Source organism: Triticum aestivum, chromosome 4B, assembly GCF_018294505.1.
Source record: "Triticum aestivum cultivar Chinese Spring chromosome 4B, IWGSC CS RefSeq v2.1, whole genome shotgun sequence".
Lineage (NCBI taxonomy): Eukaryota > Viridiplantae > Streptophyta > Magnoliopsida > Poales > Poaceae > Triticum > Triticum aestivum.
In genome coordinates, this window is record NC_057804.1 from 642,105,619 (window position 1) to 642,123,714 (window position 18,096).

The following is an 18,096-nucleotide window of genomic DNA, read 5'->3' on the forward strand; positions in this document are numbered from 1 at the left end:
AACGCACGGGCCAGCACATTGGTAGTAGTAGTGTCCATCTCTATCTCTAGAGGCCTTCCCTCGTTCATCCTTTTCTCTCACAAGATAAACTACTCATACAAATGCATCTTGATGTTCCGTGGAACGCACGAGGATGTTTCCTTGGGGGTCTCTCCAGCGCGGCGTGGCCGTAGTTGCAAGTTGACGCCCCTTGAGATGCCGACGTCGAGGGGCACTCGGATTTCCTCCGATGAGCAGGTAAGATGAGTTTGATCACGTAGTAAATGCATTCTAAAGACTACTTCCGTGTCCATTTCCTAATTCTCCCCCTGCCCACTGTTTCACAGGCTAGGCTCGGTGCGAGTGGAGATTGGCTTGCATATGTACGGGAGGGTACCAACATCAATTTGCACAACATTTACAACGGTGACACCGTTCCCGTAGAACCTTTGTCCAACATTGGGATCAGCCATGCAACGGGCCACCGCATGAATTGGTACGATGGAACCACGGTGAGATTGAATAAAAGATAGCACGAACCTTGCACATGGCGGTCAAAGGCGGACCATGCTGTCTGCGGCCGATTTGTTGCCGTACGAGTAGGAAGACGTTGTGCTCCTTTCTAACCGCATCTTCGCGGTGACAAACCAGGGGACTTATTTTGTATGGGACACATCCTACGATATACTCCCTCTCTCCCAGTTTATTTGTTTTGAATCTTTTCGTTTTATAAGTTTCAAATTCAAATTTAGAGCTCCCCATCACATGTTGAGATTACAATGTCCATTAAATCGTTGCGTGCATGTATAGTAAAGAAACAAATCTCGAGTTTGGCACGAGTTCGTGCTGCGGGAGCACCACAAGCCCTGGCGCAGGAGTTACATTTCCCTCTCAGGGCCGTCGGGACTGAGCTTCAGCGCCTTACTACACCTACCTTTGAGTCAATAACATGTGGACCCGATAGGTGACTGGTCCACATGTAATGCTCCCGAAGGCAGAGGGGCAGTGGGGCCAAGAGGGGTGAGCCGCAGGTCGGGGGACGTGTGGTTTCATGGATTCGAGCGGCGTCGTGGGAATCGCGGGTGGCTGTGGTAGAAACTTGATGCTCGCCGCATTTTAGGTGGCCCACATGTCATGCACACAAAGGCAGAGGGGCGGTGCGGCCGAGAGGGGTGAGGCGCACGTCGGGGGGCGTGGTGCCGTGGGTTGGAGAGGCGTCGTGGGAATCGCGAGATGAAACGTGATGGTCGCCGTAGTTGAACTTCCATGGACAAGCTGTCATGTCTACGGACACATGCACTGTATACCGATCACTGGAAGGAGTAGCAGAGAAATCTATATATGCGGATAAATAATTCCTTATAGTCAAGCGGACCCACGCTACTACTCTGTTCCAAAGACATGTACACCATCGAAATAGTCCATCTATATCAATATACACCGAGAGGGAATAATTTTTTTACAAGAGAGGAAATAGTTCATCCATCCATAATGCCCTCCTGCTGGTGCAGCGTTTTCTTCTTCTTCTTCTTCTTCTTCTTCTTCTTCTTCTTCTTCTTCTTCTTCTTCTTCTTCTTCTTCTTCTTCTTCTTCTTCTTCTTCTTCTTCTTCTTGTTCTCATTCTCTGTGGGAGACGGCTTCGCAACAAGCTCTTTGGACCTTGCAGCTATCTCGAAACTCACACGGGCATCGAGGGCAGCATATTTTATCCGCTCGTACGTCAAGGGATAATTCTCCCATCCAGACGACCTTAATGCCACCGTCTCGTCACCCTTCTGAAGATTTGTACCGAGCACAAAATTTGCTACGTCGAATAGGGATGGTGTCTGTTTAGCACAATCTTCTACAGGAATTTTGATTCTGGTTTGTAGGTCAGCGATGCTTTTCAAATCAAGGTTGTACGGCTCCAGCTTCTGTTTGTCCCCTTCGATGGCTGCCCCACAGAAGTATACGTCCTCCCGAGACAAGAAATCGTGAAGCTCACCTGGTATGGAGGGCGAGTGTATGATGTGGTACACCAAAACATCATCTTCGAGGCACAGCTGAAGGACGGCGGCGCGCTGGATCTTCCCAGGGGCACGCTCCGTGTACTCTGCGTCGAGACCGATGACCCTCGTCTCTACCTTTTTGAGGGAGTTGGATACATTGTTGATCCACTGCCGAACAACCCTTGGGTGGACGGTGACGGTGGCAACTATGCGCATCGAGCCTTCGACGAGGACATGTTGGACGCTAAAAACCTGCATCTCGATCTCTTTCGCCATTTGGAACCGCTGGAACGGAGGGCTATGGTTTGGAGAATTAGGATTAGATGGCTAGTCTAACTGAAGTAGTAGATGATTATTTAAAGAGGTTAAAACAATGTGAACGCAGTGGGGTTTGGATGCAAATGAAGACGAAGGGGAGGTGAAGAAGCCGAGGCGAATCGGTTCCCGATGGAGAAGTAAATGGGAGAAGTGGCGTGCAGGCAGTTGATTAGACGGCTAGGTAGACTAAACGAAAAGGCTATGCGGGTAGACTGAGGAGTCGTACCTGTTCGTGTACGTGCCCATCCTTCCTGATAGGTGGGACCTATGCAAACAGATAAAAAAATGTGTCGTAGCTTTTTTTTGAGCCCGTGAGTGGGAGACACAACATTCTCTGGTTAAGGAATACTCCCTCCGTTTAGGTGAGTATAAGTCACCTTATGAAAATCAGGTTTTCCCAAAACCTTTAGGCGTGGAGCATTAACTTCCTGCTCGATCCCCTCCCAGCCTCGTTAGCCAGCGTTCTCTTCCTCTGCTGCCGCGTTCTACCTTTCCATTTTTCCTCTTCTCAAGTGTGGAACGATCTGCATGCCGTCCTTGATGCACCAGAACGACCACTGCATGCATCGCGGCAGGGCGTTGATTGGGCATGCACGAGAATTTGGTTCTGCTCGCAATATGGATGATACCTGAACGATGAAGTGAACAGGCATGCTAGCACGGGAGACCTATTTCCGCTATACAATACTGGAGTACTCATGTTCCTACTAGTAGTAGTAGTAGTACAACTGTGGTACACTTGATGGTCAAAATACTATTCATCCGGTCCTCACAGTGAAGTGACAACACCCTGCGCCTGACACTAGTCCAGGCGAGGCGGCGTGTTCGGGTTACCAAAGTCAGCCTCACCCTGTGCACTGTGCAGTCTGTCACCGCCGCTGTACAGCACATTGGCGCCTCGCCTCGTCTCCCTCTCCGCTCCCATAGCACCACTCCATCTCCATCTCCTTCTCCGTCTCCGTCTCCGTCTCCATCTCACTGTGCCCCCGTGTACCGTCGCCTCACTCGCCTCCCCCAGTACCACTATTCCCTCGCTAGCCGCTCCAGCACCGACATCCTTCTCCCCCGTAAATCAAGCCCCCTTCCAAACTCCACCATGGCCGAACGCGAACCGCGCAGCATCCATATGAGCCGCGATTGGAGCAATCTCCCCAGTGACATCCTCGACCTCTGTTGTTCGTGTATGGATATGTTGACCGCCCTGCGGCTGGCTGCATGCTCGAGGGACATGCACACGGCCATCGTCGAAGCGAGGCCTAAGCTTTTCAAGACACCCTGCTTGCTGCTATCTGGTCTTGCGAGATTGGCTCACCATGATACGGAGGCGTGCATGATGCCCCTCGACTTCAATCCGATCTCCATTAGCCGAAACTTCTTTGCAGGTATGTAGTGTGTCGCCGTACATCATTTCCCTCGACATCGATCCGATCACCATCGCCCGAAACTTCTTGGCAGGTATGTACTGGGTCGGCATGAACTCCCACTGGATGGCTGCCTTCAGAGAAGACGGTAAAAAGTTGGTGCTCGTGAACTTCCAGACCTCCCATGAGATTATCCTTCCTCCGTTGGATTATATAGAGTATTACCATCGCGGTCCAAGTCATCTAGATTACTACGTCAGTTGGACGGACCTTGTTTTGCAGAAGATTGTAATCTGCCAAGTACCCACACGACATGCGAATTACGCAGACTTCAAGCTAATTGCCTTGTTCGACCGCGGACTCGCCTATCTTTACGCCGGTGCCTTTTTTAGCTGGAGACAACTCGGCTCGCAGTGGATCATCGTCAAAGCTGATACACACTTCTGTGATGCTATTGAACACAATGGCATCATCTACGCGATCGACAAAGCAGATGGCACCACGTATTGCTGGGACGGCGCGTGTAAGTTGTTTCCGTCTCATGTTAATGATGACGCCATGACACTGTTTGAACTTTTTTTGATGATTGGCATATCCCTGTTTGAGCAGAATTTGAGTAGAACTATGGCAATATATTAGAGACGCCGTAAATCAGCTATATTTGGAATGAGTTAATTCATGCGATTGTGACCATGTCATTACAGCCAATTTGTACCCTGAATAATCAAACGGTTAGGAATATATGGATATTATCCTTATTTTACAGTAATCTATATACTACTACTAAATATGAGTGTGTATCAATGGCCATGTTAGTTTCCTCATTTTCATGATGTAGAAACATGCACCACACTGTTGGTTTCATCTAACCATACATTAGGGAAGTAAATGTGCATATGGAGAACTCTATATTTGGAAGTAGTGAAATCCTGCAATGCTTACCATGTGTACATACCTATATTCGCCCTTCAGCAATCAATGACTAGAATAATATCCTCACAAAAATTTTGCCCACAGAACACGAGTATATAACAATGCATGGTCTGTTAGTTACCTTGAAGAATTTGTTTGTGAGGACAGAACATGATTACATAACATGCATGACATGGTAGTTTCCTGTGAAGAATCGATTGCGAGATAACATGAGTATAACCATGCATGGCACTTCTATATTTTCGAACCCAGTATACATTTCCCTGTATTTTCCTCCCAGTTCCAACAGGGACATATCAATGTTGTTTCTTGCATTATCCTACTCATACTCTGAACAATGCTGATCTTACATTAACAATGCCTGTCCTTTTTGATATGATGCAGTGTCCCTACAGTTACTGCCCTTTGTAATTACACCACCTTTGCCAAAAACAGGGAAGCACAACTGGTTCCTCGCTCGATCAGACGACGACAAAAGACTGATGATCATTCGGACACATGAGCCGGAAAAGTTATATTGCAAAAACCCCACTGTATACAAGCACCGTGTAATACGTGAGTATCCGGACAGTGGCTGTTACGTCTATGAGCAGGATACCAGCTTGTTGGGGCCTTTAGGATTTTTTAGTTGGAGGCGGGTAAACAGCCTTGGTTCACACTCTCTGTTTCTCGGACTCAATTATCCGATTAACCAGGAGATCACCGTTGGCAAGGACCTTGATGGCAGAGAGGCTCTGTTTGCTATGGAAAACTGTGTCTACACGGCGAGCCCTAGGAGTTCGGGAGCATACTCCCCTGATTGTCAACGATACAGCCTGCAGCCAAAAGAAGGTGAGAATGACAAAGGCATCCGGATTAACTTTGATCCTTGGATGTCTCAATTACGACAGGCAGTGATGTGGTTCAAGCCTTCAGGTTGATAGGTAATTGGGCTGTTGCATCGAAAGGGTGGAGTACTGGTGTCTCCGGATCACTGGTCGCTGAAGCGGGGCTGCAAATTATGATGGTGTTGGATCATCTCTTCGAATGACTTTGTTGTCTTTGCTGCTGGTTCTGGATGGGTAGTTCTTTCTTTTGTTATGCATATTCCTTGTCATTTGGTCATCCTCGTCTATGTCACTCTTTCTATGTAATAGTTGCTTCTGTTTAGAATGTCATTCTCGTCTGGATCACGAGAGTCTGAGCGCTGCAGATGGGTACGTTTTGGTGGTGTAGCAAGACTTCTTATGAACTATCATGTCTTGCTGTTTATGTCAGTAGTAGTCACTAGTCAGTGTTTGAATGTTGTATATATCGTTGTTTCGAACTGTTTATTGTCTCGAACTACTGGTGGGCTAAATGAGGGCATCACCATTCTCCAGTGTTCAGAGTATATCTCCTTTTTTCAAGTTATATAATTTGAGCTCACTGTCTTTTCGATGATGTACACTTGTTTGGGCCAGTGAGGTGTCGTTGAATATGGGCCGAGTAGTAACGCAATGCCAAACAGGTCAATTATGACTCTCGGGCCGGGCTCTCAAAAGATCCTGAAAAAAAGGCCGGGCTCTCCAAAAAAGAAAGAATAAGGACTCTTAGGCCGACATGTGGGCGCCACCGGTGTTTTCGTGCGCTTGCGCGCCGAGAGCATATTGGCGCGTGCTCGAAATTCATGCTACCTTTTCATCCCCAGTCTCCCGCCCCTCCCCCACCTCTGGAATCTCGATTCCTACTCCAGTTCCCCCAAATCCCCCTCCTGTACTCCCTGTACTCAAGCGCACTATCATGTCGCCGGTCAACGCGGATCTCCGAGCCGGAGATCCTGAGGTCCGTCCTGCCTTCGGTCGCTGCGTGCTGTCGCTCAACAGTGGCATGGCGGCGCTTGACGACCAGTTTGCCGGCAAAGTGCTGATGGTAACCATCAATGGCGACCGGCCTCCCGTCTCGCCGGACGACCTTGTCAAAGCTCTTGGCATTGCGCACGGCATCCAAATAAGTGACTTGCTCGTCGAAGTCTGTCCGCCACCGGCTGATTTCTTCGTCAGGTTCCGAACAACTTTCGACTGCAGTCGTGTGTTCGAATCTTCCCGGCGTTTGTTCTGCGATGGCGCGCTGGTGAGCTTTGATCGGTGGCACCCAGGATGGGGCTCGGTGCCCTCTGAGCTTGAGTTTTTAACAAAGCTTACCTTCCACGGCATGCCTCGACGTGCTTGGAACAGCGAGTCCATGAACGAGCTTATCAACGACCTTGGAGGTGAGCTCGTAAGTATGTTTGTTCCTCCAGACAGCTGGGCTCTGACGGTTATGGCATGGATGAAGAAGCCGTCCACCATACCGAAGGTGATTGGTGTTGAGATACCGGTGCAGGAACCGGGGTTGTACTATTCGTCGCCACCAAGGCCGCCGCGGACCACGTTAGGGATGTACCTGTATCGAGTGTTCGTGCATGTCGAAGAAGTGGTCAATCCATCAATCGAAGTCCTGCCGCCCCCGCTGGTGCCAGGGTCCGTCGACGACGTCCATTACAGGAGTCAACGTCAGACTTTCCCCGTGTTGCTCGGAACGATGGATGGCACAGGGCCTACTCCATCGCGCGGCGGAGGCCACTGCTTCTTTGGGAGAAGAGGCAGGGCTGGCTGCCTGGATGTGCTCTAATTTGAGGTAACAACTGAATCTTGTCAGATAGTACTAGTTAAATCCGAGCTATGGGTCTGAAGCACTGATATGCCAGTACATTTGATTGTGACCTGTTCTAATTTTGTACTTGAACTTTTTTAGAAAGGGTTGTACGTCAACTTAATGTGCTAGCAGAACTTATTGTGTTGTCTGTCTGTTTTCTTTGCACAACATTCAAGATATTTCCCCGTCATTTATAAAGATGATGAACCATTATGTACGACTTTGTTGGTTTCAACATAGCCCTTCCCATAGCGATCCACTTCTTCCATCCTGATTGTGCCGCCTGCGTGAAATTTTTGTATGCAAGTTCAACGTGCTATGATGTTCTATATGATTGTGTCAACTATATAAGTTTTTACTGAGCATCAGCAATGCATATGGCTGAAATATGTATTTACGAGCATCGACTGATGGGTCTTTCTCTCTATCTCTCTCTCTCACACACACACACGCACACACACGCGCACACGCACAAGTGGGACCCGTTAAATTATTTATTTGCTCATGACAACTTTTAATTAGGTTCCACTGTAATCTAACTTTTTTCTTAAGTTATTAATTGAGCTAAGTGACTTCAAAAAGTTGTACAGAAGCCTTGTTTGGGCCTTTCCGGCGTCCCTGAATGTGGGCTGAGTAACCATGTTAGGTTGTACTGTACTACACAGGCCTTTTTTTCAACATCAGCAATGCAACTGGGCCGACAGTTGTACACAATATCCGGGTCAACTTGTTATCCGCCCCGCTGGGCTGCAAAGTTTCCTAGGAGGTATGCATTAGGCTTAACAAGAAAATGGACTTTAAGAAATAATAAATGGGATGTAATTATAATAACTGGGCAATTACTATGCACCAAACACGTAATTAGTTTGAAAAATATATTATTTTTGGAATTTGGAAATTTTAATTTCATTACTTGTTGCGCGCGCAATATTTCGTTGGATTTTAACGTGATACAACTTTATTTTGAAATTATATTTAACCTGACTAGAAATTTCGGATAAAAATATTTCGGATCCCATCAAAATTTGGGAATTTTTTTTTGAATTCTGTTTTGAGCGGTTGTTTGAAATTATTAATCGTTGTCCTACCTAGAAGTTGGGTTGTACTTTTAACAAACCCGTAAATGGGCTGTAGTAAATTCCATTAGAATTGAAAAATGGGTTGTACATTCTTACAAATCGCAAATGGGCTATATGTTCTCTGCGAAATCCGAGCTGTGGGCCTACTAAGTTGACGCGTACCAAGGGCTTTGTCAACTTAGTCAATATAAACGATTCTAGCTGCAGTGATCGTACGATGTCCATCCAACGGCCGTAGTGCTTCTTTAACCTCTGATCTTCTTGCTCCAGCCGCCTAAAGCAGCGCCGGTCGTGTCGCGTGCTCCTGCCTCCCGTGGCCGGCTGTGATGCCGCGGAGGCCTCACCGCCTCGTACTACTCCCACCGCTGGCCAGGCCATCTGTCTACTCACCCACACCCCGTGTTATTCTGCGGTGATGGCAGCAGAACCAGTGAACCCTCGTACTCCTCTCCGCGCGGGCTACCGCTGCTGCGTCTTCCCCGACTCCGCGTCGTCCCCTTCCTAGGCCTCGCCGCCGTCCAGACCATCGCCCTAGTGCTCTCGGCGCGGCGTGGTCAACATGGTCAACGACCGACTTCCATCGGAAGAGTATTGTACGTGGAGAGGCTGACAGCTGGGTCCAGACGGCCGCAAGGAAGTGCCTCCTTATTACGCACAAAATAATTATTCCTCCACCTGACAGCAGGGACCCACCGGACGGGCCACCTTATTTCGCGAAAAAACGTTTCCCCCCTGACTGCTAGGACTCACCGGACGGGCCAGCGTATTTTGCGAAAAAAACATTCCCCGCGCTGTCAGCTCAGACCAACCGGAAGTGCCGCATTATTACGCACAAAAAAAATGAATACTCCCCCTGCTAGCTGGGACCCACCATGGTGGGAGGCTGACTTGTGGGCCTACTAAGTTGACTGGGACGGGGGCCTTTGTCAACTTTAGTCAATATGAATGATTCTAGCTCCAGTGACCGTACGATGGCCATCCAATGGCCGTAGTGCTTCTTCAACCTCTGGTGTTCTTGCTCCAGCCGCCCAAAGCAGCGCCGGTCATGCCGCATGCTCCTGCCTCCCGTGGCCGGCTGTGCTGCCGCGGAGGCCTCACCACCCCCTACTATTCCCACCGCTGGCCAGGCCCTGCAGCGACGGCAGCCTCACACCGCAGCCAAACTAGTGAACCCTCGTACTCCTCTCCGCGCAGGCTTCCACTGTCGTGTCTTCCCCGGCTCCCTATCATCCCCTTCCTAGGCCTCTCCGTCGTCCACCGCCGTGGTGCTCTCCGCGCGGCGTGGTCATTGTGGTCAACGACCGACTTCCATCGGAAGAGTACTGTACGTGGAGAGGCTGACAGTTGGGTCCACGGCAGCCGCAAGGAAGTGCCTCCATATTACGCGGAAAATAATTATTCCTCCACCTAACAGGAGGGACCCACCGGACGGGTCACCAGTATTTTGCGAAAAAAACGTTTCCCCCTGACTGCTGGGACCCATAGGACGGGCCACCATATTTCGCGAAAAAAACGTTCCCCCCCACTGTCAGCTCGGACCCACCGGAAGTGCCTCCTTATTACGCACAAAAAAAAGAATACCCCCTGCTAGCTGGGACCAACCTTGGTGGGAGGCTGACTTGTGGGCCTACTAAGTTGACTGGGATGGAGGCCTTTGTCAACTTTAGTCAATATATGAACGATTCTAGCTCCAGTGACCGTACGATGTCCATCCAACAGCCGTAGTGCTTCTTCAACATCTAGTCTTCTTGCTCCAGCCGCCCAAAGCAGCACCGATCGTGCCGCCTGCTCCTGCCGCCCGTGGCCGGCTGTGATGCCGCAGAGGCCTCACCGCCCCCTATTACTCCCACCGCTGGCCAGGCCATCCCTCTACGCACCCACACCCCCTGTTATTCTGCAGCGACGGCAGCCTCACACCGCAGCCGAACGAGTGAACCCTCATACTCCTCTACGTGTGGGCATCCACTGCCGCGTCTTCCCCGGCTCCGCGTCGTCCCCTTCCTAGGCCTCGCCGTCGTCCACCGCCCTGGTGCTCTCGGCGCGGTGTGGTTAACGGGGTCAAGGAATGGCTTTCATCGGATGTGGAGTGTACGTGGAGAGGCTGACAGATGGGTCCACGACCGCAGCAAGGAAGTGCCTCCTTATTACACGCAAAATAATTATTCCTCCACCTGACAGCGGGTCCCACCGGACGGGCCACCATATTTAGTGAAAAAACGTTTCCCCCTGTCTGCTCGGACCCACCAATTACATCTTCGCATGCAAGGAAGTGGGTCTGGAAAAAAAACGATTCGCCCCCTGACTGCTGGGACCCACCAGCTACATCGCGGCACGTAAGGAAGTGCCTGACAGTCAAGACCCACCTGGTCAAAGCGTACGTAGCGTTGTCATTCTGGTCACGAATGTGTACGTACATATATACTGGTGGATGTAGAGGCGCACACGTGTCGTAGTAGAGGCGCGCACGTAGCATGTACACGTACATACAACGGCGAGGGTGCAAGAAAGAAAATACGGCCACGTACGTACATACGGGCAGGGTCTCTAACGCCTATCGCGCATACATACATGGCTGGGTCGGAACGGAGAAACAACGTCATCGTCGTGTTCATGGGGAGCCAACCGGCTGGGTCGGAACGGAATGCGTGGTCGTGTTCATCGGGAGGGCTTGGATGGAACAGGCGATGGAAACGAGGCCTGGCGTACCGCACAACGGAGGAAACGGCCTTGTGTTCAATCGGCCATGTTCGAAACGGGGTCCTGTTGATCGGGAGGGGCCTGGCGTACCGCAAAACGGAGGAAACGGACCTCCTACGGTCAAAACGGGGGTCCTGTTGATCGGGAGGGGTGTGGCGTACCACAAAACAGACGAAACGGACTTGTGTTGGAGCGCTACGGTCTAAACGGGGGTCCTGTTCATCGGGAGGGGTGTGGCGTACCGCAAAATGGACGAAACGGACTTGTGTTGGAGCGCTACGGTCGAAACGGGGGGGGGGGAGGGGTGTGGCGTACCCGCAAAACGGGACTCCACGGGATACTGTTCATCTCCACCATCGACCTCCTCCAGCCTCCACGGGCTACCGTCGACCTCCTCCAGCCTCCACGGTCTCATGTTCATCCAGCCTCCACCGTGCGCTACTCCACCGGCTACTATTCAACCACCCCTCCACGGGCACCCCTCCACCGTCTACTGTTCATCCAGCCCTCCACACCACGGGGTCCTGTTCAACCACCCCTCCACGGCCACCCCTCCACCATCTACTGTTCATCCAACCCTCCACACCACGGGTTCTTGTTCATCCAGAGGCAATGCCACCGCTCACTGTTCATCCAAACCCCCCCCCCCCCCCCGCAATGCTCACTGTTCATCCAATCGATCGTCTTCAGTTAGTAGCAGTAGCGAAGGAATCGCTCCATCGGGTTCAGTTAACAGCCATCGATCGATCCCTCGGGTTCAGTAACGTGTAGCCTACCGTGCAATCGCTCGGGTTCAGTTAGAGCCCAACGCCTCGCTCAGCTTCAGTTAGAGCCAACGCCTCGCACACACGCGCGTACGTACGAGAGAAACGCGCATCGCTCCGCCCCCAACCTCCCACCATAACCGGCAACTCCCCGAAATTTTCCTCCCCCTCGCTTCTACCACGGTTTTTTCTGTCATGGACGGCCCAAAGAATGTCATGCAGCTGCGTCTCCGGCCCGCCCAGGACGAAAAGCCCATTTTCTGTCATGATTTTTTTTCATAGAAGTAGGAGCCCACCACATCTATGATGATACCGGGTTTTGTCACAATTATCATCATAGAAGTGTCATATGTGTGATAGAAAAAAAATTCGTTCGGCCCAAAATGTCACGGATGTGTCTTTTTTTTGTAGTGTCACCGCCGACGACAGTGTGAACGATGCACCTACACCCCTGCCTCGGTCGAGGTGGTCCGGCCGGATTTGTGACTAGCCGTGAGCAGAGAGAGATTGTGGCCACCTATGTCTTGCTTAGATCTAGAGAGCACGAGAGCGTGAATGAGAGGAACCCTAGTAAAGCAAGCGCTAAGACTCCTGCTTATATATATAGTGGAGTGATTTTGTTGTACCAGCTTTAAAAAAATGCGCTCCTACGTGTACCCGCGAGTGGGTGTGAGAGAAGTAGTGTGTGTGTGCACCGCTTCTCTTCGTGAAAGTACAATATACTATGACCAAAGAATGTTCGCCACAAGAGTAATAGTATAAGTGTGTGACGTGTGAGCTACAATAAAATGTGCACGGCGTCTTTTGTTTTTTAGAAGTTCTGAGGGTAGGGTGTGAAGAGCACATATGTGTGTGATGTCTACCTACAGATAGACGGTGGGTGTGAGAGGACTCGGGAGAGTTGTGACTCATGAGGGTGCGTGTGTGCGTGAGAGAGAGGGGGCACGTATCAATGCAATGCATGTGTCCGTAAATTATTATCAGACAAACATTCGCCACAAGGCTTTTCCTGACGAACAACGTAAGAACCGTTAGATCAGCATCCGATAGTGTCAGTTTTTGCATGTCATTTAATAGAACAGCCACTCCTCCTACACACAAATCTTCCACGTGAGTGTTAGCAACTGCCATATGCTCCCATGAAAACTTGAAAATTCGAACCTCACAAACTTTTATCAAGTTTTCGTGTACCAAAATGCACATATATAATACCCAGTATATATCATTTCATTCATCTTCGAGAGGTAACTACAAAGATTGGGGAGGAGTATACAAACAAAGACCATCGTATCACCTGCAGCAATTTCAACCATACTTTGGTGTGGAGGAATATCATACGAACTCTATATGATATGATTTTATAGGATTTTTTCCTTTAGAGCCAATTGGTTCATAGGAATAGATTCATATAATCCACATTTCAAAGGAAATAAACATGATATCATTTTTATAGCTTTAGAGCCACTTGGTTCATATGAATGGATTCCTATACTCCCATAATTTCAAAGGAAAATAAACATTAGCATATATTCAATAGAAAAGTTCCTATGATGTGAACCAAATAACATATCTTTTCTAATCCCTCTCCTCATAGGAATTGAGATACAAGTCATCTCTAGATTGAATAGAAAAGTTCCTATGATGTGAACCAACTGACATCTCTTTTTCCAATCCCTACTCATAGGAATTGAGATACTCCATCTCTTTCCCTACAACTTCCATGTATACATCTTCTATTCCTAAATATCTAGTACAACCCACTAGTAGCTTTTTCCAAGACATGCAACTATGGCACAAGAACTATATAGTGTGCGAATAACTTTGAAAGATGGTCGTTGGATGAAGCTAATCCGACAGCGCAGAGATGGCAAACCCGAGCACTACTGGTCGTTGGATATCATCAACATTCCACCATGGTTGAACTTAAGCATAATTTAGAAGACTCCATGGTTGAACTTAAGCATAATGCACAAGCCTCAAAACACAAGCACTTCTCCTTTGTTCTAGAATCTTCGGTATCATAATTGCCCATTTTTTTTCCTAAATGAATTGCCATTATTTGTTTTTTACTTTATGATTTACAATGCACAACCCCATGAATCTTAGCATTTTTATAAAACTAACTGATTTTGAATGAGATGAACTATAAGAACTAATCGAACATCAACATCATGCATATATGACTCAAAGATTTACATGCTATAGTGTGTATTTATTCATAATTTGGTTTCCAAATCTCATGCGTTCAATACATGTGTACCTTACTAGTTTTGAGTAGAGTAGAAAATTTCACGCGGTCGCGCGTATATCAAAATGCAGGGCCCATGCATCATTGCCTTTTGGTCGAACCTACGTCCACAATTTTTGTACGTATATCTCCACTGGTCCCCGAACCCAAAATGTTGCCTCGTTCCCATAAAACCAAGCAGCCCACACATCTTAAGGCGTCGACTTGAACTCAATCCCTCTCCCGTTTACTACGGCGTGGCCCCGCACGCTGTAGTACTCCTACAAACCCTACCGCCGCACGCATCATCGGTTTTCTTCAAGAGGACGAGGGAGAAGCGGACTTGTAGTGGAGGCGCTTTCAAAAAAAGGATTTGTAGTGGAGGCCCCTACCCTAGGGTGCCCTAGGTAGCTACCGCACGCATCATTGGTTTTCTCTTCTCTTTATGCTCTTGTGCCCTAGAGTGAAATGATGGTTGCTTCGTCCATCGAGCTTAATGCAGGAAAGGTGGGCTTTGTGATTTGACCCCTCATCGCTCATTTACTACTACTGCGGCACTATGACCGGGGTGCCTCCAATTCCAGCCGCTGATCCGAACTATAATTTGGTGCATCGCACGTGGAACAAGACGGTGGATGAGCCACATGTCAGCCAATGGGGTCCTGTTAAGTGTGTCACTATTTCGTGTGCAGACTGACCCTCCTTGAGTTGCTACGCCAACACGACAGGAGCATCCTACCACTTGGTTTTTCTCCTTGGTGAATCCCGACTATATTGATCTGAAAAGATACATATTGTACTACCCTCTCCGTCTCGGTTTATAGGGCATGCACGTAGTTCTAGGTCACCCATTTGACTAACTAAATATGAGTTACTATGTCACAAAAAGTATATCATTGGATTCTTAAGCGGACGTAGTTTCTAAACATATAATGTTCATCACATATATAGCCAGTTAAATTCTCAACCTAGAACGACGTGCATGCCATGTAAACTGATACGGAGGAAGTAGTAAAAATGAGGTGATTTTACCGAGCGATGGGCGGGGGAGCATGGCCTGTCATGCGGTCCCATGGGTCATGATGTACCAAGGCAATGTGTGTGCCCCTCTTGAGGCAGAACAATGGCAGAAGAAATACTACGTGGTTTTCTTGAAGGAGATCATGGCGAACCAAAGTGTGAAATAATGGTTGCTTCGTCCGTCTGGGAAGGTGCGACATTGTAATTTGACGTCTCATTGCTCGTTACTACTATTGGGGCGGTGTGACTGGGTTGTGTGCCCCCTCCTGTTATGCACTATTATTTGGTGCATGACAGGTCGACCCGGTTGATATATATCCCATGTGTCAGCGAGAGGAATTACATAATTCATGAAAGTGAGCTTTGACGGAGGAGTACAAGACACGGCTTGGTTTTTGCTGCTTCGTCGATCCATCGACACAAACCCGGACTAAAAAAGGCGAGGGCGGGTATTTTCCCACGCGGCGGGCAGGGGAGTTTGGCATAGTCTGTTCGAGGCAAGGAGGCAGGAAGGGAAACAGGCAAATAAAGGTTGAGCAACTTAGTTTTGGGAAAATCTAATTTCACGGAGTATGTACCCACTATGGAGGTAGTACTACTTACTACTCCCACCACTATGGAGTATGTAGCACTTTCGTTCCGATTTATAGGGCTTGATAACCCACAAGTGTAGGGGATCGCAACAGTTTTCGATAAGTAAGAGTGTCGAACCCAACGAGGAGCTAAAGGTAGAATAAATATTCCCTCAAGTTCTATCGACCACCGATACAACTCTACGCACGCTTGACGTTCGCTTTACCTAGAACAAGTATGAAACTAGAAGTACTTTGTAGGTGTGATAGGATAGGTTTGCAAGATAATAAAGAGCACGTAAATAAAAGCTAGGGGCTGTTTAAGTAAAGATGCAATAAAGTAAATATAGCGAGTGTGGAAAAGTGGTGGTAATAGTTGTGGAATTGTCCCTAAGCAATTAACTATGTTACTAGACCGGTAATCACTATTGCAATTCTATTTGAGGGAGAGGCATAAGCTAACATACTTTCTCTACTTGGATCATATGCACTTATGATTGGAACTCTAACAAGCATCCGCAACTACTAAAGATTCATTAAGGTAAAATCCAACCATAGCATTAAAGCATCAAGTCCCCTTTATCCCATACGCAAACAATCTACTTACTCGGTTCTGTGCTTCTGTCACTCACGCCACCCACCATAAGAAAATCATAAACTTAGGGATCCCTCACGCTTGCGCGACATGGAGGGCACCATAGGACAGCACCAATAATAAAACATGCAACTCAAACCAATCATAGAAATTCATCAATCACCGATAGGACAACAAAAATCTACTCAAACATCATAGGATGGCAAGACATCATTGGAAAATAATATGGAGCATAAAGCACCATGTTCAAGTAGAGGGTACAGCAGGATGCGGGAGAGTGGACCACTGAATATAGAAGGGGGAAGGTGATGGAGATGTTGGTGAATATGACGGCGGTGTTGGTGAAGATCGCGGTGATGATGATGGCCCCCGGCAGCGCTCCGGTGCCACCGGAAGCAAGGGGGAGAGGGCCCCCCTTCTTCTTCTTCTTCCTTGGACTCCTCCCTAGATGGGAGAAGGGTTTCCTCTCTAGTCATTGGCTCCCATGCCGTGGGAGGGGCGAGAGCCCCTCCGATATTGGATCTATCTCTCTGTTTCTGCGGTCCCAGATCCTTCCCCTTCACCGTTTCTTTTATATCTGGATATCTGTAACTCCGATTGGGGTGAATCTTTCGCCCAGATTTTTCTCATAAAATTAGCTTTCTTGTGGCAAAAGAAGAGCTTCAACTGCCTTACGGGTGGCCCGGGGGAGTGCCAGGCGCGCCCAGGGGGGTGGGCGCGCACCCCTGTCTTGTGGCCACCTCGGACACCGTTTCGCGTTGATTCTTCCTCCGGAAAATCCCAAATATTCCAAAATAATTCTCCGTCCATTTTTATCCCGTTTGGATTCCGTTTGATATTGGGTTTCTGCAAAACATAAAACATGCAACAAACAGGAACTGGCACTGGGCACTTGATCAATATGTTAGTCCCAAAAATAGTATAAAAAGTTGCCAAAAGTATATGAAAGTTGAAGAATATTGGCATGGAACAATCAAAATTTATAGATACGACGGAGAGGTATCAGCATCCCCAAGCTTAATTCCTGCTCGTCCTCGAGTAGGTAAATGATAAAAAAGATAATTTTTGATGTGGAATGCTACCTAGCATAATCTTGATCACATGTCTAATAATGGCATGAATATTAAGACACGAGTGATTCAAAGCAATAGTATATCAATTGACTAAAAAACAATAATACTTCGAGCGTACTAATAAAGCAATCATGTCTTTTCAAAACAACAAGGCCAAAGCAAGCTTATCTCTACAAAATCATATAGTTTGTCCATGCTTCATTTTCATCACACAAAATGCTCCCATCATGCACAACCCCGATGACAAGTCGAGCAATTGGTTCATACTTTTTAACGCGCTTCAGCCTTTTCAACCCTCATGCAATACATGAGAGCAAGCCATGGATATAGCACTATAGGTGGAATAGAATATAATGATGGAGGTTATGTGGAGAAGACAAAAAGGAGAAAGTCTCACATGGACGCGGCTAATCAACGGGCTATGGAGATGCCCATCAATTGATGTCAATGCGAGGAGTAGGGATTGCCATGCAACGGATGCACTATAGCTATAAGTGTATGAAAGCTCAAACTGAAAACTAAGTGGATGTGTATCCAACTTGCTTGCTCATGAAGACCTAGGGCATTTGAGGAAGCCCATCGGTGGAATACACAAGCCAAGTTCTATAATGAGAATTCCCACTAGTATATGAAAGTGACAACATAGGAGACAATCTATAGGAAGAACATGGTGCTACTTTGAAGCACAAGTGTGAAAAAGGATAGTAACATTGCCCCTCTTCTTTTCTCTCTTTTTTTTATTTTTTAATTTTTTTTCTTTTTGGGTGGGCTTCTTTGGCCCCCTTTTTTATTTAGGCTTCTTTGGCCTTTCCTTCCTTTTTATTTTTTTTATTTT